General features: G+C 39.3%; 1 protein-coding gene across 1 annotated transcript in view; it reads right to left on the bottom strand.

Annotated features, from left to right (window-relative positions):
• Pola1 (DNA polymerase alpha 1, catalytic subunit) overlaps positions 1-27,626 on the bottom strand; it is a 318,138-nt gene that overhangs the window by 21,797 nt on the left and 268,715 nt on the right. The gene's annotated exons all lie outside the window — the stretch shown is intronic.

Here is a 27,626-nt window from a genome sequence, read left to right on the forward strand (position 1 = left end):
TTATTCATCAGTGAAAAGAATCTCTTTCTTCACCAGGTAGTTCTGGAATGTAAAGTACCCTGACTTGAAATCACTTACAAAACCATGGTCTAAGAGGGTACAAGAATTTTAACATTAGTACAGTGCTGGGATTTTGAGGATCTGTCATAATAATATATGGAAATAGAAAGTAAGCATAGCTAATTGGAAGAGACAGATTGCATTGCTTGATACTGTTAAATCCAAGTCATGCCTGACACTAAATGAGCTTCCCTTAAAATTATAATCTATGTAAACTGATGCGTTTTCCCCCTGACACGTATTGGTTGACTTTCGTTCCTTAAAACAATAAATTATAACCTATGCCCCCCTTTTTGCATTTTATGTCCACATTTATTCAACACAATCCTTTCACTCTATATGAAATACAAACACAACAAATCTAAAATCCTCCAAAGTTATAAAACTTAAAACAAATAATATAGTATTGATTGTACAATAAAAGCAGAAAAAAAAGAAATCATGGTGAGGAAATGAGAAAAAGCTTTGCTCAACTTTCTAAATTGAAGAGTCCATCAGGTAGGCAGTATCACAAAGGAAAATGATGACAAAGACACACTGCCTTGAATGTCCATGCACTAGGACAATTTTCTTAGGACAATAAGCAAGAAAGCAAGCAATCAGCCAACAAAATGGAAATATTACAAATTTGAAAATTAGGACTCAGAAAGGCTTTCAAATTCTCAGTAGCAATATTAAAAACAGATACTAGAACTCTATTTTCAAAATTATGCATAACAAAACAAAAACAAATTCTACCCTACAAAGTTGTATCTAACTACTGAATAAGTATCAGAGAAGATTAAAGACAATTCAAGGAGCTTTACCATGCTCTAAGAGAAAGTAAACAAAAGAATAGAATCTAGGACATAAGGCCTCCAAAAGAAGTGCTGCCTGAAGGTAATCCCCAGACAGAAGTAACAAGTCTCTAGGATAACCGCTGGGCATCAGGCCATGAAGGCAGTTAGTCCAGAGTACCAGCTATGTGTGAGTTGACTAAGGGCAAATGTAGAAAGAGTAGAAAAGAACTGACATGTTCATACCGTCTGTCAACCTACCAGAATTGGGCAGCTATGCTCACCACTATACCAACAATGCAACATACCTGGGCCATACCTGGATTAGGAAGGTAAGTATGGGCATCTAAGTATTCTAGGGTATAGAAAGATGGAAATACCTGTGCAATGTATTTTGTATCTGTTAGAGATAAAGAGGAAAATTCCAAAAAGAATGGCAGTAGGATTTACAAGTGGTTGCTTTTGATGATAGGAAAAAGATTTTCTTTCTAAGCAGCCACACTCAACTTTTATTGAAAAGACTTTTTGCATACAATGTGTTCTGATTACAGCTTGCCCTCCTGCAACTCCTCTCGGATCATATCCATCTCCCAACCAAGCCATCTCCACTTCCTTTCTGTCCTAAATTATTTGTTTATACATTCATCTAGGTATTGAGGCAGGGTCTCAAGTATTTCAGACAGCCAACCCATTTACTATGCAGTCAAGGATAACCTTCAATTTGTGGTTATCTGGGAATACCTGCAGCTCTCTAAAGTGATTACAGGTGAGCTCCCTGGCACAGTTGTAGGTGGAGCTAAGGTTTAAGTCAGGGCTTTGTGTATGCTAGGTAGCATTCTACAAAACTGAGCTACACCTCCAGCTCCCCATATTCAACTTGCTTCTTTATGTCATTTAAAAAAAAATCAAGCAACCAAGTCTCCAACACACCCTTTATCCCCTTTTAGAAGCAATCTTTGGGGGGTGGGGTGGGAGGAGGGGGAATCCTGTTGTGTTTTGTTGCAGAAGTACTTGGGAAGATTTATTAGCATTTAAAAACGACAGAAATATCTTGGTTATCTAACTCTTGAGGTCATTGAATTTGTAAAGAAAAATGAAGTTTATTAGGTGAACTATAAGAACTTGTGAAGGGACCCCTTCTAAAACTTATATAAGATGCAGGACACTTTTTTTATTTGAAAACTACAAGTGCTTTTTGTAAACAGTTTGTGATGACCTCAAGTTGTAACTATGCATATAGATGGGGATACAAAAGCAGACTATTGTCAGTCAAAATTACTTTCTTAGTGCAGTTACTCTGTATCTTTTTATACTTAGAGTCACTATCAAACAATGTCTATTAATTCCTGTTATTCTGTTGTTTTTAGACTTCTTTTGATGAATGATTCTGGAATTGTGCTCTATTGAGGTTGTTTAATCTTCAGACTGATGTATTCCTTCTTGTATCTTCTGTAGAGTTGGCTTAGTGGACATAAATTCCTTAAGTATGTTTTTTATCATGACAAGTTTGTCTTTCTCCTTTGATTATGATTGATAATCATACTGGCTATCATAGTCTAGGGTGGCCCAGTGGTCTTTCAGTCCATCAGCCCAGGCTCTGACTTATAAAGTCTTCATTGAAAAGTCCCTGGTATTATTATGATGGGCCTACCTTTATATAGTACTTCATCTCTCTCTTTTGTAGATTTCAAATATCTTTTCTTTGTCCTATTTGATTATGTGGAGAGTTTCTTCTCTAGTTTTATTTTGGTGTTTTGTAGGCCTCTTGTAGCTCAACATATATCCCTTTCCTTAGATTTGGGAAATTTTCTTTTATGATTCTGTTTAAATTATTTTCTATGCCTTCTATACCTATGGTTCATAGGTTTGGTCTTTTCTGCATGTTCTATTGTATGTTTTGTCTTTTCTTTGGCCGAGTGGCACAATTCCTTTACATTGTCCTCAAGATCTGATATTCTCAATTCCACTTGATGCAATCTATTGGTGTTAGCTTCCTCTGAGCTTTCTTTCCATTTTGAGTTTTGTTTGGCTTTTCTTTATTCTCTTTTGTAAATTTCAACTTCATATCTTGATAGTTTACATTATTTCATTCAACTGTGCTTTTGCAGTTTCCATTTAGGCATTTATTTATACCCTCACTGAGGTCCTTGAACATATTTATAGTTGTTATTTGAAAGCACTGTCTTGTGCGTCAACTAAGTTGCTTTCCCCTGAGGACATTATAGTAGAGGTGCTAATTTCTAGAGAAGACATATTTTTTGGTTATTCATGTTGTTTGTATTTTTTCCTTTTTATTTATTCTTTTCTCACATATTAAAAGCCAATTCAGTATCCCCCCCCCAGTATCTTCCCCCCATACTCCCTAACCCCCTTTACCTCCTCTTGCTGTTTGCATTTTTGTGGTGGGACCTAGACACCTGGAGTTTTGGCACTGGTAGTACTGCTTTTGCTATGGATATCTGGTCTCATCTGGTTGTCTCTATTATTCCATCTTGTAAGGTTGTGGATCAACTGAATGGTGCTCAAGGTTCAGTTTTGTGGCCACTTTGTGTGGTCTCAGCTCAACTACGGGTAGATAAAGCTTCTAAGCTCAAGATCAGATTTTTCTTTATGCTTAGAAGATTCCCACTGTTCATCTTCAGATATTTGTGGAGGGCTTACCAGGTTATACATGTGGTCTTTGTGTGGCAGGGTCATGGTGACTGAGGCCACGGTCACAGTGGCAGTGTTCTCTGTGGGAGTAGGGTGCATGATGCCATACTGTCTGTAAGTGGAGGTGGGTGGGTTGGAGGCCTAGCTGGGGGTCACTAAGGTATCTTGGTAGGTTGGGTGGTAGCTCCCTACCCAGGGTTGAGGTTAAAGGACTCCATGCAGTCCTGGGGCAGCAAGGTGAGTGGCTGGAAGGCAGATCTCTGGTGGGCCCTACCTGGGGTTCAGCACTTGCATTCTTGAAACAGTCATCAATTTCAGCTTGCTTTGAGGCCATACTGCCTTCCCCAAGTAGTCAAAAGATATTCTTCTGATGGCCTAGCTTTCTAGCACAGGGTTTTATATCAAGGACCTCTTTACAGTCTAATTATTAAACTCTCAGATCCCATTAGTTTTATCCCATTAGCAAGTGCTCTATCACCAAGCTACATCACTGGATTACAATTAAAAACAGAATTGAAGAGTAAAGCAATTATACTGGAATGCATTTATCACAATATTTAAAAAGCTTAACTGTAGTGTAGTAATGTATGTTCTTAAGGTATTACACATAAAATATAGCACTGTGGCAACTGAAATTTCAAAACAATGATGAATTCACATGGTATTTTAGTTACCTGCAACAACTATAACGTGACCTGAAAATGCCCTGATTCTATTGGTAACTAAGTCACAGATACTGCTAGTATCAAGGTATTTTGAGGCTCTTGTTTATATTTGAGGAATGCTAAATACCAATTAGAAGATCAGTGAAAACAGAGACACATTTCATTTCTCTCATTCCTGATGATGGTCCCCTTGGTCCTAGAGTTGCATTTCTCCAAGTGTGGGGATAGGATGGGCCTTGGGAAGACCCTGAGTCTCATGCAGGGGTTTTCAAGATCAAAATATTTTCAAAAGTATTCCAGGGCATTATTGGCTTTTTGGCCCTCATTCTCTCATGGGTCTACAGTGAAATTCCCAGAGGCTCCCATGATGTGTGCTGCTGCCACAGACTGAATGCAAAAGCAGAGATAAGACATTAGCCAGAAGGTTAAATGGGTTTTCAAAAATCTAAACTGGCATTTATCTTCTACTCCTTTGTATTGCAAACCATATATATCCATTTAAACATGTAATAAGCTTACTTTGTTAAAGTAAATTTAATGAGTAAAATTCTCTTCCATAGATACATAACACAGCGGGTTTTCTATATTAGTTATGCAAAGGCCAAAAGGGTATTTTCCTTGTGGCCAGAAAATTGTTGCTGCATTTGCTGTTACTAGTTTTCTTTGAATTGGCAAAATTTGGCAAAATACCGTCTAGGCTTTCCTAGCATTAACATCATGGCCTCCAAACCCTCTTCACCACTCATTCTGCTCATCTACCTCGCTAGCCAAAAATGAGGGCTTGTTACCCTGCTGACATTTTAGATTGGTGTATATGTATTTATGTTTGGTTTTTGTTAAACACAGGGTCATACTCCACAGCCCAGGGCTGGCCTGGAAGTCATTCATTATGTAGCCCATGCTGTTCTCAAACTCATGACATTCTTCTTGCCTTAGTCTCCCAAGCTGCTTTGGAATTACAGGTGTGAGCTCAATGATTTCTTACTGTGTGCCCGAAATGAACTTTGACAAGGAACTATGAACCATGTCTCAAGACTTTGTTAAACTTTCCCTTGGAGATAAAAGTCACCCTGGTAGAGAACCAATGCCTTCCACATATTCACATATAAGTCCCATCTCTCTGTTACAGAAGCCTATTATTTTCATGTGTGCCAATAAATATCAGGGCTCTTTAGGGGGAGAACTTTTTCTGTTACAAAAATGATAGTGACTACTTTTCCCAAATGATATACCTATTCTTATTTTTTTTAAAGATTTATTTATTTATTATATGTAAGTATACTGTAGCTGTCTTCAGACACTGCAGAAGAGGGCATCAGGTCCCATTAGAGATGATTGTGAGCCACCATGTGGTTGCTGGGATTTGAACTCAGGACCTCTGGAAGAGCAGTCAATGCTCTTAACCGCTGAGCCAGCCTGATATACCTATTATTGAACGGTAGTAGTAATGAGAAAAAAGAAAATCAGAATAGAGATACAAAGTGAGATAATCAGATAAACTGGGCCCAGGAATACCCATTCAAACTCTCATTTCATGATCTTTCTTTCACTTGCTCTTTTTAAAAATGGGCACTTCCAGGAGAGGGAATGGTTAATGAAAGACATTGAACATGGTGGCTTTCTTTTGGTCAACTCTAGAAAGATGGTAACCTCCAGGGAAGACTCCTGACTATGTGAGGTCATGAAGAAAGCAAGTGTCAGTAGCAAGAGGGGGAAACTACTTGCATTGCGTGGACAAGGCTGGAGAGGGGATCAACTAGAGATGTACCATGACAAAAGTCAAGAAAGAACTCTGAAGTGGTTAAGAGCTGGTCTTGCTGAGGACCCAGGTTAAATTTCTAGTATTCATATGGGATCTCCCAACCATTCTAGGGGAACTGATATCCTCTTCAGGCTTCGGATGGGCACCAGGCACGCACATAGACATACATACAGGGGCACACACACATATGCATTAAATTAAAAAATATGATTCAGAATACCAAAATGAGTTGCTTTTCTATGGACACAGCTCAAAGCTGGTGGGGATAAGCCAGTTACAAAATTTAAAGTAAGTCCCTTAATAGTATCACATGCTTTTACCAGATATTTAATTTACCAACAGATATTATCTACTTGCTCTCTGGTGGAAATAGAAGCTTCTTTGTTTACTAAGGTTCCTTCTTCACCACTGAGCATGAGAGAATGACAAGGAAAACAGAAGAACTAGATATCCTGTCAACTTCATCATCTAATTATCATCAAGCCTGCAAACTGTCAGTGAAAACAGTAGGACTGGTCTCGAAAGCCTGCTGGCTTTTATAGATGCCTTGGCTTTTCAGAAACAGTTCTTTACAAATTTCTCACTTTGCAGAACTAACCAGAAATGTTTATCAGGACCTTGGTTATATTACTGCAAGCTATAAACTTGTGGCAGCCATTTCCTGACAACTGGTCTCCTTCACTGTCTATACAGTGAGCCTTTACGAATTAGTACAGGGTGCTGCTGCTGGCCTTCATCAGATATTGAGAATTGGTTCAGAGAAGGACAGAGATCCTTTTTTAGTTCAGGTTACTAGTGCTGGAAACTACAGTATAGGTACATTTTAGGCACACTGTGGCCATGACAAGCAGAGAAAATCCATCTCCCACAAAAGAGAAAGGGAATAGAATGATGTACTTGTAAGAAAATGAAGTGGGAGACAGGGACAAGCCAGGTGGTTGTCTCGTCCCTGGGTTCTGAGAGTCCCTGAAGTCTTCTTTTTGGTCAAAATGGTTGCTCTTTTTTACGTCTCTTTTGTAAAAAGAATGCCTTACTACACAGTCCAGGCAACCTTCCTACCTCAGCTTTCTGAGTGCCAGGGCTACAAGGTTTGTTGTTGTTGTTTCTTTTTAAATTTAACAATGGTTTGTGTCTCATGCAATTACAATTTCACTACTTGACTGGAGTCTTTTGTAATTCTGATGAACAGGTAAGAGATCCGCACCTCTGCTTCATTTCCTGAGCCATGCACATGGCAGTCTATGTTGTGTGTCTGCTGTGAAGGGTGCCAATGCATTCAGAACAGTCCCTCCTAACTGTAGGCCAGTCCACAACAGAATGGGCTCAAGACAGAGTAGACTCCACAGAGTTATCTCTTTCAAGTGGAACTTCTATGACATGGGTCCTCTGGAAAAATAGCGAATACTCTTAAACACTGAACCATATTCCCAGGCCCTCTTGTATTTCTACCCTGAGCAACAAACAATGGTTTCACAGATCGTTTTTTATGAGCTGGTTCACTCCAATTCAGGAGGACACTGAAGTTTTTGTTCAGGTAAGTGTTAATGAAATCAAATTAGTTTGTAATTAAGTTAATCTGCTGAAAATGGATGGGTAAAGGATTTCTAAAATAATGGGTTGAAAATGATATGCAAATATTAAAAAACCCTGGTTCTTATCCATACCAATATTGACTTAAGAATGTGTCTTTTGTGTATGCCTACTAGGTGCCTTAAAATACTGAAAATACACTACTGCTCTTTCAAATTACTTATATACCTACAATAAGTATCAAGAATCTTAGTAAAAACACCAAATGCTAGGTTACTGCTAATTTGGATGTGTAATATTCCCCCAAAGCACATGTGCTGTTATAGATTTAGTCCCCCAGCTAGATGCAATTGGGAGGTGGTAAAACCTTTAAGAGGTGGAACTTGGTGTAGGGTGCTTTTGTTTTGTTTTGAGATGCCTTCTATGTAGCCATGGCTGTCCTCTCAATCACAGAGATCCAACTCTTTCTGCCTCCTGAGTACTGGGATTAAAGGCTGTACCACCACACCCTGGCTTAGCAGAACATCTTGCATAACCTTTTAATTTGCATGTAGGACTTTAGCCTCCTCTTTTATCTTTTTGAGAGAAGATCTTCAAAGCTGGCTTCAAACTCACTATGTGGCTGAGGATAAGCATACTTCTGTTTTTCCTTTACTCGGACATGTATCAGCTACTATGCTGGTGGATAAAGTACTGGGATTGATCGAACCTATGACTTTCTATATGCTAGGCAAGCACTGACTGAATTATATCCATAGGCTCCCTCTTTTATTCTCCTCTGTATCCCAGCAAGGAAGTAAGTGGCTTGACTTTGTTACTTACTCCATCAAGCTATCTGTTCTGTTATAGGCTCCAAACCAAAAGGATCAACAGACCATAGATCAAAATTCTAAACCTGTGAGTCAAAATAAACTTCTATTTATATGTTGATGTATCTCCGATATTTTTGTCCCATTAATGTAAAGCTGACTAACTTACTTAGGAAAAAAAAAAAAAACAAGTTCAGAGAGTAGAAAAACATTTCTCTGTATGAATGGAAATATACTATCATTAGAAGTTCATGGGTCTTCCCATTTTCCCATCTCTGATTTCAACACACTTTGCTGCAAGTGCAAGATTCTGCCACCCTCACACAAGTATAAGCCACTCATATTATTTATTTGGTTGGTTTGTTGGTTTGGTTTTTCAAGACAGAGTTTCTCTGTAGCCTTGGCTGTCCTTGAGCTCACAGAGAGCTGCCTGCCTTTAAAGGATTAAAGGTGTAGGCAACCATGCCTAGCCTCCCCACCCCCCTTCTTAAGATTATTTTTTTGTTTTATGATGATTTTTTGTTTTATGTGTAAGAGTGTTTGTCCAAATATACTTCCATATGCATGTATGTATGTATGTATGTATGTATGTATGTATGTATGTATGTATGTATGGTGTAACATGTGCATGTCTGATGCCCCCAGAGGTCCAAAGGTGGTATGTGATCCCCTGGAGCTGGAATTACAGATGGTTGTGAGCTGCCATATTAATGCTGGGAACTAAACCAGGTGCTCATAACCTGAGCCATGTCTCCAGCTCCAAAATCCCCCTTCTATATAGAGCCCCCCCTCCACTATTACATTATGAATTCTTAGACAAAGACACTATCTTATTCGCTTCTTAGGATAAAATATAACATATAGAAGATATTTAATAAAATGAATAAAAGGATAATATATAGTGAATCCCAATTCAAAACTGCTACCCAGTTAATGCCCAGAGGAGAAAAAAATGGAGTCAGTCCTGGAAAAAGAGTTTACTATTAAATAAGTCCTTCTTACAACCCAAACTTAATTTGATAGTGTATACGGAATATCACTTTATCTTTTATTATTAATTCATTTTCTACATAGTAAACTACAGTTTACTTAGAATCAAATTATATGCAGTGAACTGCATATTTTGTTTATATAAGCAAGATAGTTAATAACTGCTATGGTCTGGATACTGTATCTAAAACTCATAATTAAACTTGGTTGTTAATATAATGGTGCTGAGAGGTGGTGGACTATTTAAGAGGTGTTTGTGTTGTGAAGGCAATGTGCTCACTCCATAGTTGCAGGACAGGGTTCTCATTGTTGTGGAACTTGATTGTAATAAGGGCATTATTCTAGTTTGCTTTTCTGTTGCTGTTATAAACACTTTGACAAAAAAGCATCTTGGGGCTGGGCGGTGGTGACACACGCCTGTAATCCCAGCACTTGGGAGGCAGAGGCAGGCGGATTTCTGAGTTTGAGGCCAGCCTGATCTACAGAGTGAGTTCCAGGACGGCCAGGGCTACACAGAGAAACCCTGTCTGGGGGGGTGGGGGAAGCATCTTGTGGGAGAACTGAAGTAATAACCAGAGTGGAATGTTCCTTACTGGCTTTCTCTTACAAAGCTCTGGGGTCACCTATCTAGGAATGGCTGTGCCCACATTAATCAATAATTAAGAATTCTTGAGCTGGAGAGATGGCTCAGTGGTTAAGTGCACTGACTGCTCTCCCAGAGGTTCCGAGTTCAATTCCCAGCAATCACATCGTGGCTCATAATCATCTGTAATGGCATCTGGTGCCCTCTTTGGTATGTCTGAGGAGAACTACAGTGTACTCACATATATAAAATAAAAACATAAAAAACTCTTTATGTGCTCTTTTCTGGATGTAATCGCTTACTCTTTTGCCTTTTCACGGTATCTTGACATAACCTGAGGCTTCCACTGGAAGCCAGCGGACTAAGGTTATGGCCTTATACTTCCCACTATTCTTTATATATCACTCAGCCTTAGTCATTCATTTAACAGAAAATGTACTAAGAGAGTTAAGCTAGGTGTGGTGGTACATATCTTTAATCTTAGCACTCAAAACAAACCTTATCTAACAAAAAAGCCACTCATAATGGAGTAAAAGATCACTCTCAAGTTTTTTAAAATGTTATTTTATTTATTGTTTTCTTAAGTTTTTTGTGTCATTGTGAACTCACGGCTGGCCTGCAACTTATTATTATATATAATAATATATAAGTTACATAATTATATAATTATTATTATTAATATATCTATTTCTATATATCAGGGTGACCTAGAAACTCACACAGTTCTCTGTGCCTCTGCTTCTCAGAGATTGAAGGTGTACACTATCACACCTGAACAATTTAAGAATGTTAATAGAATGTCATATTGTGATGACTAATCTTGGTTGTCAATTAATTACATTTGGAAATGTAGGGCACACATATGAGAGATTACTTTTGCTTGGGTAACCATTGAGGTGGGAAGACACACACCTTTGATCAAAATCTTAAGGCAGAAAGATACAACTTCAATCTGGGCCACACCTTCTGCTGGAAGTGCACCTAACAGTGATTCTCAACCTTTCTCATGCTTTGATCATTTAGTACAATTCCTTCTGTTATGGTGACCCCCAACCATTAAATTATTTACATTGCTAATCCATAACCATAAGTTTGCCACTGTTATGGAATCATACTTTAAGCATGTGACATGCAGGATATCTGATATGCAACCCGAATGAAAGTGTCTTTTGACTTCCAAAGGGGTCTTGACTTATAAGTTGAAAAACACTGCTATATAAGGACACGGAAGAAGCAGTTTTTCCTCTTTGCCCACTTGCCCTTGCTTGGCTAGCTCATCCATCCCTTCACTGGCATTGAAGCCCACTTCTTTGGGATTCTAGCATATACCAATGACCAGTTAAGACACTCAGCCCTATAGGCTGAGCAACTACTGAATTCTCGGATGTTCCATTCACAGCCAGAGAAGACAAAACTAGACCCTGGACAACTACGTAAGCAGGTCCAATGGGATGCCTGTGATTCAAGGTAGTTTGTAGTAAAAGGGCTCTATCTAACTCATCCCAAGTATAACCAGTAGTGTCCAAGTCAATAATACATTTCCCGTGGAGAGCTGTTAGTATCAGTTTTTCATGGTGGGACCTGATTCTCTATGAATTTATCTATGCAGTCTTAAAAAAGTAAAATTAAGTGTGACATAAACATCAAATCCTTACAGCCACTTAATGGTCAGCGTACAAATTGTTACTCAGGTACAATAAGGCTACACTACAAGGATATGACAATCCAAGTAGGAGTGTAAGAGAGAACTGGGGGTGGAGGATGTCCATTAGCTTGTTCTATGCTTCCCTAGTCTATCATAAACACACACTGATAAAGCATTTGTACTAAAATAGTTTAAAATAGTCTGATTTTTCAATAGAAATAAACACGTCTCAATCTGTGAAAGTTCGTCAGGAGCTGGAGCATACCACTCATTGTTGCCTCAGATTCACTCCATTAGAGCCGCTCTCATTGAAAACAAAACTAAAAAAGGTCACTCCATTAATCATGACATTTAGAGTACAAGAAAAGGAGCCACCTTCCTTATTTTCTGGAATACAAAAATTCAACACCAAAACGTTATTAAATTGAGTTAGCATTATCAGTAAAAAATATGCTCTATTTCCTATTATTTATGAAGCCCTATCCTATCCTTTTCTTTCTTACCAATTACATTCCCTATCATTTCCAAAATATACAAACTGTTTTCAATCAACAGATTTCTTTATTACAGTGTGCAGCATGCTTGTTACTGCCTCTTTTCTATATTGAATCCTTGATTGGACAAGCATTTTGAATTTAACGCGGACTATGATTGCACATATCAAACAAATTAAGGCTGTCAGTCTCTTTTTGGAGACCATCCTTTATATACACTACGACTGAAGAGCGCCCTAAGTGTATTTGCAGGAGTTGATATAGCTGCCATCGACTTGCCATATTGTCTAGCTGCTTTTATGAACATGCACTCAGGTTATTATTGTCCTTTCAAATGCAGTTTAGAGCTCTGATGTTAAAACCCTGTGTGTGGGCTGAAGAGATGGCTCAGTGGTTAAGAGCACACTGCTCTTCCAGGGGACCTGGGTTCAATTCCCAGAAACCACAAATCAGTTTACAACTGTCTGTAAGTCCAGTTCCAGGGCATCTGATACCCTTACACCAATGCGCATAAAACTAAATTATTAAAACTTTATATGTAGTGTTTCACAGCATTAAAAATTTTTTCATACTTAAAAGAAAGAAGACATAATACAACCAAGGACACTAAAATAGATAGATTAGAAAATAGGGTCAGAAGCTTAGCCTGGAGTTCTTTAATAACTTGTCCCCAGTACCTATGGTGACACACATCTGTATAATTTCAGTGTCCTAGAGGTAGACATAGAAGGATCAGATCATCCTCAGACATATAGTAAGTTTGAGGACAGCCTAGGATACATGAGAGGGTCTCAATAAAAGTAGTCCCTAATTCTTTTTAGGAATTTGAGACATCATGTTGGTGGCACTGGCATTTTTCTTAACCCTCCGCCTATCTATGAAATGAGAGTGACATGCACAGAATTTGTCTGATAAGAAACATGAAGAGACTTTCTACCAAGTGGTAGTGGAAATAATCTATACTTTACTACAAGTCTTGGCTAGCATGCATTGTTTAAAATTCAATCAACTGATTCAAAGTGCTTTTAAGGGCTAGAGAGATGGCTCAGCAGTTAGGAACACATTCTACTCTTGGAAGACCTGAGCTATATTCCTAGAACTCATGTTGAATGGCTCATAACTGCCTGTAACTCCAGAGAATCTGAAGCCTTTGCCCTCTACAGGCACCTGAACACACACACACACACACACACACATACACACACACACACACTAGAGAGAGAGAGAGAGAGAGAGAGAGAGAGAGAGAGAGAGAATAAAAATCAATCTTTAAAAAGTTTAAATCTTAACTTTTAAAAAGTTGAAGATGTAACTTGTGATTTCTAATTTAAATATAACTATGAGAAATAAAATACTCCATAATAAACAAATACTAGAATGTTATCTAAATTACCCAAATCTGAATTAGACATTATTAAATACAGCCGTGGCTTTGCCAGCTTCTAAGTTGAGAGTCTGAGAAGCTCTCCTCATTTGAATTGTCAACTAAGACAAGAACACTGAAGCAAAAATACTTTTTTTTTTTAGTAGTTTTCTTAAAAAAAAAAAAAAAGATTAGGGACCACTTTTATTGAGACCGTCTCATGTATCCTAGGCTGTCCTCAAACTTACTATGTATCTGAGGATGATCCTTCTACATCTACCTCTAGGACACTGAAATTAAAGGTGTGTGTCACCATAGGTACTGGGGACAGAACTTAGGGCTTTTTACAAGTGAGGCAAGTACTGCAACCAGCTGAATGATGTTCCCAGCCCAGAAATAATAAGTCCTAAAGAACGTATTGTATATTCAACTTTAGAAGCAAAGAAAAAATTGCAAAACACACAGGAGGAAACTTTTCTAGAACTAGGAAAATTAATTTTTAGAAAGAATAATCAGAGCAAAGGCTCTTTATAATATAAAAGTGTGGTCATATGATCATCTTTTATATTTCCCTCACAAACTGTGACATGCACATTACTTAGGAAATGGCAGCCAATATAGAGCTGCATAGAAAGAAATAGTTATATGAAAACATACAAGGAATTATGTAAGGAGGTGAGTATGTATCTGTGCTTGGAGGGACAGAAAAGGTTCTATAGAAGGAAATACATGTGAACCGAAGGTGTGTGGAAAGAGACAGAGTCTGAAAAAAAAAAGGATTAGAAGTTTGAGTTAAGGAGAAAAAATACCCTCTATTGGACCAAAGTTATCTAATTATCAGCATGTTAACATCTGCTAGTAACCCAGAGATTTTTAGCGTTTTACATGAGTCTAGGATATACATACAGATCCCAGAGTGTTCGATATTTAGTCATATTGGTCAAATACTCCATTAAGAATTTTAAGGTGGTGAATCCTTCCTCCTAGGATCATTCTATTTGCTATGAAGGGAATGACACAGTTTATTTAACTGCTGAAATCTAATCACTTATGTTATGTGATGATTTTGTTTCAATGATTGTACTACACATTTGGTACAGCTTATCCCTATAGGACATTCAAAACAGGAACATTTGTAACTTTCTTTATGTGAATCTCATTGGGGCTCTGTATCTGAATAACAATAGTGCCTGATATATTGCCATTATGAATTGAGATGAAATGGATAGGGCCTATACTTATGGCACATAGTAGGTTCATGGCTAAGGACAACTATATAACTTATATGCATTTTTAAATTTATGAACTGACAATCTGTGAGGAACTATCCAGAATAACACTAATAAATATGACTAATATAAAGTATTTTGAAAAATCATAGTATTTATTAATAGTATCCATAAATTGAAATTAGAGATTTAAAAATGCCATGTTGTAAAAAGACTTAACGATTTATTTGGTGCCAATTACATAATTTGCAAACTTCTTTTGCACCTACTATATGCAAGACAGTATACTAAGACATACATTATGACATTTATATAATTCAACAATTCTAGGATATGTATACACACACATATGTATGTATGAGAAAATGAGTATTCTGGTTAAAATTCTAGTTGTTTGTTTTAAACTTTATCTGAAATTTATAAACTATAACAGACCCCTGAGCCCTCTAGGATGCTAGGTTCAATACACATATAGTCAATACACAGGAAGTGATATATAACTTTCACAAAGGGATGGAATTATCATAGAACACTTATTAGCTGAAGATCTGTGAGTGGGTGGATCTTTAGAATAATCTAAAAGCTAGAAGATGTGCCTACACCTATTTGTTTAGGTTTCACTATATAACTAAGCCTGGCTTTCAATTCACTATTTTCTTGTCCCAACCTCACTATTTTCTTGTCCCAACCTCTCAAATGCTAGGATTACAGATCTGAGTTAGGAGTCCTGCAGTGGGAGGAGAGAAAGGAGTTATATAAAAGTCCAGGTTTGGGGCTGGAGAGATGGCTCAGCGGTTAAGAGCACCGACTGTTCTTCCAAAGGTCCTGAGTTCAAATCCCAGCAACCATATGGTGGCTCACAACCATCCATAACAAGATTTGACACCCTCTTCAGGAGTGTCTGATGTACTTACATTAAGTAAATCAATCAATCAATCAATCAATCAATCAATCTTTAGCTGGGCGGTGGTGGTGCACGCCTGTAATCCCAGCACTCTGGGAGGCAGAGGCAGGCGGATTTCTGAGTTCAAGGCCAGCCTGGTCTACTGAGTGAGTTCCAGGACAGCCAGGGCTACACAGAGAAACCCTGTCTCGAAAAAAACCAAAAAGTCCAGGTTTATACAAATCTCTTATAGGTTATGGAAGGACAGGCAAGCCAAACCCTCGACCAACCACATTTTCTCTGAGAGCACGATGCAATCAATATACCAGTGCTCAAAACAAACAACAAAATCTCAACGCAGGTCGGAGATGGTACAGTAGATGGTGCAGAGAGATGGCACAGATGGAGCACTTGCTGTGCTTGCAAGGGATGTGGGGTGAATGCCTACAACCCACATGGTGGCTCATGAATGGCTGTAACTCCAGGCCCAGGGGATAAAATACCCTTGGTACACTTACATACTTGTAGATAAACACACATAAATTGAAAGATAAAATGTCAAGCCCAACATTTTATGGTTCCCTAAGGGGGAAAAATAAAATAAAGTATCAATAGGAAAACCGCACTTCAAATTCAGGGCTCACATCAGAGCCCAGATGAAAATAGTACTTGAGCACCCTATTTCTGACATAAAACAGCAGCTTATTTCTTGGCAAACATCGAGTTTGAGTGCATCAAAGATAGATACTGATGGACAAATAAGGAGTATTTCAGTGATTACCAACATTGCTAAGATACGGTTATTCAGTTATTTAATTAGATTCATTATTTCAGAACTTACTTATAGAGGGAACTATTTTTTCAATATCTTTTATGTCCCTTCCTTCAAAGAATCATGTTATAAGTGTCAATCATGCGGAGTAGCAGCTTCTTACCTTTCTGACATGGCCAGTACACAGGTTCTTTCCTAAGTGCTTTACCTACTATCACCTGTAAACGTAGTTCATAGCTGCTTACACATCTAGCCAGCTAGTAGGTACATGGCCGAGGTGATAATCTTCAATGGCAGTATCAAAGTTGTAATTGTTCTTTATGGGTTTTGTAAAACTTAGCATGAATATAGAATGTTTTTTGTTGCCTTAGGGATTGAACCCAGGGTCTTATTTATGCTAAGCCAATGAATGCTCTACTACGGAGCTACATATCTAGACCCTGTAGGAAAATCTCTGCTATTCTCACTTCCACTTCCATCTGTTTCCTATATATCAACTGTTATATCAACTATCAATATTTGAAGGAGAAGGTGAAGGGATGATAGACAGTCATTAGGGCAGGGGCTCAAAGCTGGCAACCTGCCAGTTGAATCTAGCTGAACATGTTTGTTTGGGCAGACAGGTGTTGGATGTGGTGATGCATGTCTGCAGTCTTAGGTCTCAGGACTCTGTGGCAAGAAGACCCCGAGTTAGAGGCTGGCATGAACTATATCCTGCTCAAAACAGGAAGGAAGGAAGGAAGGAAGGAAGGAAGGAAGGAAGGAAGGAAGGAAGGAAGGAAGGAAGGAAGGAAGGAAGGAAGGAAGGAAGGAAGGAAGGAAGGAAGCTCAAAACAGGAAGGAAGGAAGGAAGGAAGGAAGGAAGGAAGGAAGGAAGGAAGGAAGGAAGGAAGGAAGGAAGGGAAGAAAGAAAGAAAGAAAGAACGAACGAAAGAAAGAAAGAAAGAAAGAAAGAAAGAAAGAAAGAAAGAAAGAAAGAAAGAAAGAAAGAAAGAAAGAAAAGAAAGTTTCCTAAGATTTAATGTTTTTAAGGGAGGTTATGATCTACTAAGCTAACCTTAAACTTAATCCCCTAAAACTTCAAAGGACATTTAGCTCAGAGTTGATTTTTTTTTAAATTAAAGATTATTCAGACAGCATTGTGGACAGTAAATCAAAAGGAGTGTGAATGCTTTGATACTGCATTTTTCAGCAGGAATGCAACATAAACCATGTATTATTTCCTATTTTCTAGTAGCAACATAAAAAATATTCTAAAATAATGGTTGCAGTAGACATGGTTCAGAAATTAAGAGCACTTCTTGTTTTCGTAGGGCACTGGTATTAAATGCCCATCACCCACATGGTAGCTCAAAACCATCCATAACACTAGTTACAAGGTATCCAACCGGAATGCAGATTGTATACATACATGTATGCAGGTAAAACATTCATACATATAAAATAGAATAACCAAATATAAAAACTTAAGTAAATTAGGTAAAATTTAATGTTTCATTTAATCTAATACATCTAAATACTAGGATTTTTTTGAGCCATGGTGGCAGACAGCTATAATCTCAGTATACAGGAGGATTATGAGTTATAGACCATCCTAGGCTACATAGCAAGACTTCTGTTTAAGTACTTTTTCAGCATGTAATAAATACATGAATAATAATGAGGCCATTTTATATTTATAACCCATAATTTGAACTAGTCACAAATTTAAGTGCTCAACAAGCTCAGATAGCTACTTCAACAGTCAGGGCAGGTAGGCTTGGATGTATAAAGACTAGTACATTTGTGTAGCATTCCTGTTGAGAGAACCATGTAAACCAGCAGCTACAAGTAACAATAAGGAGAAGGCTGCAGGTCTATTAGTGACTCAGATGTAGAACCAGCTTACTGATCTTACAGACTGGATGTTGAGTGAGTGGTAGACAAGGGACTGTCAGATGATTTCTGGTCTGGGTAAGAGGATAGAGGATGAATCCAAGAAAGGGGGAAACAAAAGAAAATAATAAAAATGATTTTGGTTTAGGAAATATTGCTTGAGACTGGTTTGTGGAGTATTTAAGTGAAATATTGAAGAACTCATTAAGTAATGGAGTCTTAAAGAAGAGAAGGAAAATGGAAATGGAGAAACCAGTACACACATATGTGCACAGTACACACTTATGCGCTAGCATTTCAGTGTATTTCCTGTTGGGCTTAAAAAACCTGATGTGTGGCCTGAAGAGATGGTTCAGTGGTTGACTGAACTTCCTGCTCTTCCAAAGGACCAGAAGTCAGTTCTTGACATGAAGAACTCATTGAGAGCAGTTGTGAGAAGTCAGAAAAGGCCATTGGTAAAGGTGCAGACTGAATTGCAGTCAAGGATCCAGGACTGAAGGGGTCATAGAGAGAAGTTGAGGCCAGAGTCCCTAAAAGAGAGCCCAGGAGAAGCTACTGGTGAAGGTGAAGACCATTTTCAACAGAGACACTAGTATTTTAGAGATGCAGTCATTTATGGAATGACTACAAAGGAGCAGATGTGAAGAGGAGCTGGCCTGAACCGATGGGACAATTTGTGTATGTTATGAAAAGCATATTCAGAAGTGTGATTGCCCAAGCTCTTTGGAACCTACAATATTTTGAGTAAATCCTAAACATTGAACACTGAGTTATTTATACTGTTGGAAGTTTAGTTTGCTTTTATTCAGAGTATGCCCGTGCCCTAGTTCTTCCTTCTTGGAGTAAGAAAGTATTTAACATTTTCACTTTATAGGAGCAAATTATGACACTCAAACTATCTTTTTTGTTTTTGTTTTTTTGACACAGGATTTTTTTCTTTGTATAGTGCTGGCTGTCCTAGAACTAAGAGAGCCATCTGGACTTGGGCGATCTTAAAAACACTGAACTTTTAACATGTCTATAGTTTTAAAGATTATGGAATTTTTAAAAGTTGGAAAGATTTTTTAAAATAAATTATAACTATTTGTTCCACTATGAACAATTTTGTTATGTCAGTGCATTTTGTTGCCTATTTTGTACACAAAATGCCATTTGACATTATAAAATCTAGTTAGTAAACAAAAAGTTAAGTTTATACTTCTGAGTATGTAAGTGGAAATCATTTTTAGGACAGTAAATGAAAAGAGTAGAGAGGTCAATAGTAAACTAAAGATGGATTGGCCAGATTACACTGGGTAGATATGTTACTAGGAAATCAGTGAGGGTCCAGTGTGAGCAATGGAGCTTTGAATAGACTAAAAACTATGGAAGTAAAGAGGACATATTCAGCTGTCTCAAGTCTAAGCAGTCAACCAGATGTGGGATGAATACAGCAGCAAGAAGGGAATATATAGGACGAGCGGCAGTGGCGGCAGCGGCAGTGCAGCAGTGGCTGGTCCAGCTGAAGGGCCATCAGCAGTGGAACCAAGGCGACACAGGGCCCAGTTAGGCCCTGCGCCCACGACCACTGACCTATGCTGACCAGCCGGGCGGCAAGCAGCTGTAGTTTTGCAGCGCCTTTCACTACTCCCGCCAGTCAGGAGAGGCTCACCTCCATCTTGGTTTCGGACTCCAGAGAGATCTGACAGACTGAGGTACACAAACATAATCCTAGGCCAACACCGGGGGGGGGGGGGGGGGGGGGGGGGGGGAGGGTCTGAGCCCGACGGGCGTTGGCCTGCACCCAGGCCCTGGGCTGTTCGGGGGGCCATCGGGGTGCCAACCCAGCCAGGAGGTTTTTTGCCCGGGCCAGCTTGCTCGCCGCCATTTTGCCTGCAGGACAACAGAGAGCTCTGGCAGGCAGAGCCTTAACGGGCATAGCCTGAGGCTAACAAAGCGGGGGTCTAGGCCCCAAAAGGCACAGGACTGACCTCAAGAACTGGGCGGCTTGGTGGGCCATCTGTGAGTCAAACCACCCAGGAGGTTGTTAGCACAGCAGACTCTCCCAGCGCTTTCGGGGAGCGCGGGCGCACACGCCCGCCATCCTGGTCACCTGGCGGACCCATTTAACAGTCATAGCCCTAGGGGAACTTTGCTCGGACCTTGGCCTCCCAGGCTTTTGCCTGGACTAAGGGCCTGGGCGGCCAGGCTAACCTTGTGTGCGCCAGCCCAGTTGGGGGATCAGCTGCCCAGCCGAGTGATCAGAACACAGGGGAGGTCCCGGCAGCATACACCCTCGGCGCTCCCTGGGGGTGCACACAGGCACCATCTGGACCACAGACACAATCTGGGGCAAGGCCTCAGGCAGGAGCCCTCAGCTCAACTCTCTCCGCTTCCGGATCCAGATCAGCCTGGGTGGCCGCACCACATCTCCAGGACCTGCAAGAGACTAGCAGGGCTTCCGGGCGGCCAGCTGGGAGAAGTCAGTGTGCTCCAGTGAATCCAGCGGGCCCCAGCGGGAGCCTTCGGGTGCCTGCTTCGGGATCTGAACAGCCTAGGCAACAGCACCCTGTCTACAGGCAATGCAGGGGGTAAGCTGTGCACCAGAGGCCAACTGGGAAGGGGCAGCTTGCACTGGTGAGTCCAGCACTGACAAGACCAAGTAACACCAGTGAGAACTAGATGGCAAAAGGCAAACGCAGGAACGTCACTAACAGAAATCAAGGCAATATGGCAACATCTGAACCCAATTCTCCTCTACCAGCATGTCCTGGATACCCCATCTCACCAGTAAAACAAGATTTGGATTTAAAATCACTGGTCATGATGCTGGTAAAGGAACACATGAAGGACATACTTAAAGAAACTAAGGAGAAAATGGATCAAAAGTTAGAAGCCCTTACGAGGGAAACACAAAAATCGTTGAAAGAAATCCAGGAGAATACAAAAGCCAACAATGAGGAAACGCAAAAAACACTTAAAAAAATACAGGAGAACTTTGGTCAACAGGCTGAAGTCATGAAAGGGGAAACACAAAAATCTCTTAAAGAATTACAGGAAAGTACAAACAAGCAAGTGAAGGAGCTAAGCAAAACCATCCAGGATCTAAAATCAGAAGTAGAAACAACTAAGAAAACTCAAAGGAAGACAACTTTGGAGATAGAAAGCCTTGGGAAGAAATCAGGGGACAGAGATGCAAATATCAACAACAGAATAAAAGAGATAGAAGAAAGAATCTCAGATGCTGAAGATTCCATAGAAACCATGGACTCAACAGATAAGAAAATGCAAAATGCAAAAAGATTGTAACCCAAAATATCCAGGAAATCCAGGACACAATGAGAAGACCAAACCTAAGGATTATAGGCATAGATGAGAGTGAAGATTTACAACTTAAAGGGCCAGCAAATATCTTCAATAAAATTATGGAAGAAAACTTCCCTAACCTAAAGAGAGAGATGCCCATGAATATACAAGAAGCCTACAGAACTCCAAACAGACTGGACCAGAACAGAAATACTTCCCGTCACATAATAATCAAAACACCAAATGTTCTAAACAAAGAAAGAATATTAAAGGCAGTAAGAGAAAAAGGCCAAGTAATATATAAAGGAAGTCCTATCAGAATCACAGCAGACTTTTCACCTGAGACTATGAAGGCTAGAAGGTCCTGGGCAGATCTCATGCAGACTCTTAAGAGAACACAAATGCCAGCCAAAACTACTATATCCAGCAAAACTCTCAATCACCATAGATGGAGAAACTAAGATATTCCATGACAAAACCAAGTTTGCCCAATATCTATCCACAAACCCAGCCCTAAAACGGATAATAGGAGGAGAACACCAATACAAGGAGGGAAACTTCACTCTGGAAAAAGCAAGATAGTAACCTTTCATCAAACCCAAAAGAAGTTACGCAATCAAATTTAAAAAATAACGTCAAAAATGAGAGGAAGTAACGATCACTATTCCTTAATATCTCTTAACATCAATGGACTCAATGCCCCAATAAAAAGACACAGACTAGCTGACTGGATACGTAAACAGGACCCTACATTTTGCTGCTTACAGGAAACACACCTCAGGGTCAAAGACAAACACTACCTTAGAGTAAAAGGCTGGAAGACAATTTTACAAGCAAATGGTCTCAGGAAACAAGCTGGAGTAGCCATTTTAATATCAGATAAAATTGACTTTCAACCCAAAGTCATCAAAAGAGACCCCGAGGGACACTTCTTGCTGGTCAAAGGAAAAATACAACAAGAAGAACTCTCAATCCTGAACATCTATGCCCCAAATGCAAGGGCACCCTCTTTCGTAAAAGAAACTTTATTGAAACACAAAGCACACATTGCACCTAACACAATAATTGTGGGTGACTTCAACACTGCACTTTTCTCAATGGACTGATCAGGAAAACAGAAACTAAACAGGCACAAAATGAAACTAATTGAAGCTTTGGACCAATTAGATTTAACAGATATATATAGAACATTGTATCCTAAAAGAAAAGAATATACCTTTTTTTCAGCATCTCATGGTACCTTTTCCAAATCGACCATATAATTGGTCACAAGACAGACCTCAACAAATATAAGAAGATCGAACTAATCCCATGCCTCCTATCAGATCACTATGGAGTAAAAGTGGTCTTCAATAGCAACAAAAACAACAGAAAACGCACATACACGTGGAAACTGAACAATACTCTACTCAATGATACCTTGGTCAAGGAAGAAATAAAGAAAGAAATTAATGACTTTTTAGAACACAATGAAAATGAAAACACAACGTACCCAAATCTATGGGACACAATGAAAGCAGTGCTAAGAGGAAAACTCATGGCCCTGAGTGCCTCCAAAAAGAAAATGGAGAGAGCATACATTCACAGCTTAACTACATACCTGAAAGCCCTGGAACAAAAAGAAGCCAATTCCCCCAGGAGGAGTAGAAGACAGGAAATCATCAAACTCAGGGCTGAAATCAGTCAAATGGAAACAAAGAGAACCATACAAAGAATCAACAAAACCAGGAGCTGGTTCTTTGAGAAAATCAATAAGATAGATAAACCCTTAGCCAGACTGACCAAGGGGCACAGAGAAAGTATCCAAATTAACAAACTTAGAAATGAAAAGGGAGATATAACAACGGAAACTGAGGAAATCCAAAAAATCATCAGATCCTACTACAAGAGACTGTACTCAACACAACTGGAGAATCTGGAGGAAATGGACAATTTCCTTGACAGATACCAAATACCAAAATTAAATCAGGACCAACTAGACCATCTAAACAGTCCCATAATACCTAAAGAAATAGAAGGAGTCATAGAAAGTCTTCCAACCAAAAAAAGCACAGGACCAGATGGTTTCAGTGCAGAATTCTATCAGACCTTCAAAGAAGAGTTAACACCAATACTCTTCAAACTATTCCACAAAATAGAAACAGAAGGAACACTACCCAATTCCTTCTACGAAGCCACAATTACACTGATACCAAAGCCACACAAAGATCCAACAAAGAAAGAGAACTTCAGACCAATTTCCCTTATGAACATCGATGCAAAAATACTCAATAAAATTCTTGCCAACCGAATCCAAGAACACATCAAAATGATCATCCACCATGATCAAGTAGGCTTTATCCCGGGAATGGAGGGTTGGTTCGATATACGGAAATCCATCAATACAATCCACTACATAAACAAACTCAAAGAACAAAACCACATGGTCATTTCATTGGATGCTGAAAAAGCATTTGACAAAATTCAGCATCCCTTCATGCTTAAAGTCTTGGAGAGAACAGGAATTCAAGGCCCATACCTAAACATAGTAAAAGCAATATACAGCAAACCGGTAGCCAGCATCAAACTAAATGGAGAGAAACTTGAAGCAATCCCACTGAAATCAGGGACCAGACAAGGCTGCCCCCTTTCTCCTTATCTTTTCAATATTGTACTTGAGGTACTAGCTCGGGCAATTAGACAACATAAGGAGGTCAAAGGGATACAAATTGGAAAGGAAGAAGTCAAACTATCATTATTTGCAGACGACATGATAGTCTACCTAAGTGACCCAAAAAACTCCACTAGAGAGCTCCTACAGCTGATAAACAACTTCAGCAAAGTGGCAGGTTATAAAATCAACTCAAGCAAATCAGTGGCCTTCCTATACTCAAAGGATAAGCAGGCTGAGAAAGAAATTAGGGAAATGACCCCCTTCACAATAGCCACAAACAGTATAAAGTATCTTGGGGTGACTCTTACCAAACATGTGAAAGATCTGTATGACAAGAACTTCAAGACTCTGAAAAAAGAAATGGAAGAAGACCTCAAAAAATGGGAAAACCTCCCATGCTCATGGATCGGCAGAATCAATATAGTTAAAATGGCCATTTTGCAAAAAGCAATATACAGATTCAATGCAATACCCATCAAAATCCCAACTCAATTCTTCACAGAGTTAGAAAGAGCAATTATCAAATTCATCTGGAACAACAAAAAACCCAGGATAGCTAAAACTACTCTCAGCAACAAAAGAAAATCTGGGGGAATCAGTATCCCTGACCTCAAGCAATACTACAGAGCAATAGTGTTAAAAACTGCATGGTATTGGTACAGTGACAGGCAGGAGGATCAATGGAACAGGATTGAAGATCCAGAAATGAACCCACACACCTATGGTCACTTGATCCTCGACAAAGAGGCTGAAAACATCCAATGGAAAAAAGATAGCGTTTTCAACAAATGGTGCTGGTTCAACTGGAGGTCAGCATGCAGAAGAATGCGAATTGATCCATCCTTGTCTCCTTGTACTAAGCTCAAATCCAAATGGATCAAGGACCTCCACATAAAGCCAGACACTCTGAAGCTAATAGAAAAGAAACTGGGGAAGACCCTTGAGGACATCGGTACAGGGAGAAAGTTTCTGAACAGAACACCAATAGCGTATGCTCTAAGAGCAAGAATTGACAAATGGGACCTCATAAAATTACAAAGTTTCTGTAAGGCAAAGGACACCATCAAGAGGACAAATCGGCAACCAACAAATTGGGAAAAGATCTTCACCAATCCTACATCAGATAGAGGGCTAATATCCAATATATATAAAGAACTCAAGAAGTTAGACTCCAGAAAACCGAACAACCCTATTAAAAATGGGGTACAGAGTTAGACAAAGAATTCTCACCTGAAGAACTTCGGATGGCAGGGAAGCATCTTAAAAAATGCTCAACTTCATTAGTCATTAGGGAAATGCAAATCAAAACAACCCTAAGATTTCATCTTACACCAGTCAGAATGGCTAAGATTAAAAATTCAGGAGACAGCAGGTGTTGGAGAGGGTGTGGAGAAAGAGGAACACTCCTCCACTGCTGGTGGGGTTGCAAATTGGTACAACCACTCTGGAAAGCAGTCTGGCGTTTCCTCCGAAAACTGGGCACCTCACTTCCAGAAGATCCTGCTATACCACTCCTGGGCATATACCCAGAGGATTCCCCACCATGTAATAAGGATACATGCTCTACTATGTTCATAGCAGCCCTATTTATAATTGCCAGATGCTGGAAAGAACCCAGGTATCCCTCAACAGAAGAGTGGATACAAAAAATGTGGTATATCTACACAATGGAGTACTATTCAGCCATTAGAAACAATGAATTCATGAAATTCTTAGGCAAATGGATGGAGCTAGAGAACATCATACTAAGTGAGGTAACCCAGACTCAAAAGGTGAATCATGGTATGCACTCACTAATAAGTGGTTATTAACCTAGAAAACTGGAATACGCAAAACATAATCCACACATCAAATGAGGTACAAGAAGAAAGGAGGAGTGGCCCCTGGTTCAGGAAAGACTCAGTGAAACAGTATTCGGCAAAACCAGAACGGGGAAGTGGGAAGGGGTGGGTGGGAGGACAGGGGAAAAGAAGGGTGATTACGGGACTTTCAGGGAGTGGGGGACTAGAAAAGGGGAAATCATTTGAAATGTAAATAAATTATATCGAATAAAAAAAATTTAAAAAAAGAAGGGAATATATAATTTAGGGCAAGCTTTCTATTTTTTTTTCTTTACATTTTAAAATCATCACAGCTGGCATCTCTGGAATGATGTACCACAGTCACCTCAAATCTTACCTTGTATGAAATCCTTCCTCACCAACACAGCCTCTGTCTGATCTAGTCCAAACTGAATTTTCCCATGTACAGCTTAGGCTAATGATTCTCAACCAGGCAATCCGAATACATTATTTGGGTGTCAGATCTGGAGAAAAGGTGTGACTGAACATCCTACAATACACAGAAAAGTCTCTCTCATGGCAACCAATTATATAGCTTAAAATGTCACCAGTGCCAGGGTTGAGTAAACCTGTAGTATTTGGACTGCCAGTCACTTCTATCACCAGGACTCCAGTGATACCCTCTAAATGCTCTCCTGTTTCTTCTCTTCTTATCCTAGAGTGCACTAGCAACAGTGACCTTTAAGAACAGATCATGCCAGCTGCCTTTTTTGTTTAAAATCGTCAATAGTTCAGTTAGTGCCTTAGCTGTTTGACTCTCATTTCCAACAGATAAGAACTCTGTTGAATTTGATACATCTCCTATTTGCATGTTATATTTTTACATTTTATCTAAGCATAAAAATTAAATATTATATTACTGCTGCATATGAAATTTATATGGGAGGCTGGAGAGATGGGTCAGTGGTTAAGAACATTGGCTACTCTTCTATAAGACCAGGATTCAATTTCCAGAACCTGCATGGCAACTTTCAACAGTCTTTAACTGTAGTTTCAAGGGATAGGATGGATAGCCTCTTCTGTCTTCCAGACATTAGGCATATGAGTGCACAGACACACATATTAGCAAAACACTCATACATATGAGAAATAATGAGTTTAAAAATTATATGAATGACCTGACCTATAAGGTATAGACTTTTAAATCTATAAATGGTTTACAGAGAGGACTATAATAAGTAATAAAAATATACACTTTTATATATCTCCTATGACAGTACTCGCTGGTATGCCTGCTTTGTTAATCAAGGGTGTTCCTGTAGGGTATTTTCTAGAAGTGAAATTGCTGTGCCCTATGTTTGAACATCTTCAACTTTACTAGATTCTTCCACACTTTCTTAAACCAAATTGTTTACTTCCTTGAGGAAGTTTTAGTTTCTTGAGGAAACTGGAGAGAAACTGCCATTTCACCCATTTTCCCTCAGTGTTTATCAAACAAAACCAATTCTTTAATATCACTGTTTAAGCATCAAATATTTTCACAGGATAAAAGGCATTCCTTGTTCTGCTAAAAATAAGCACAAAAGCCCTCAAACCCATGTCAGAATGCCTGGTAAAACTGAGCCCAATTTTTTTTTTTTTCTGTATGAAAACAAAATGTGCTGGGCGGTGGTGGTGCACGCCTTTAATCCCAGCACTTGGGAGACAGAGGTAGGCGGATTTCTGAGTTTGAGGTTAGCCTGGACTACAGAGTGAGTTCCAAGACAGCCAGGGCTACACAGAGAAACCCTGCCCCCCCCCCAAAAAAAAAGGAAAAAGG

Source organism: Apodemus sylvaticus, chromosome X, assembly GCF_947179515.1.
Source record: "Apodemus sylvaticus chromosome X, mApoSyl1.1, whole genome shotgun sequence".
In the NCBI taxonomy this organism is placed as follows: Eukaryota; Metazoa; Chordata; class Mammalia; order Rodentia; family Muridae; genus Apodemus; species Apodemus sylvaticus.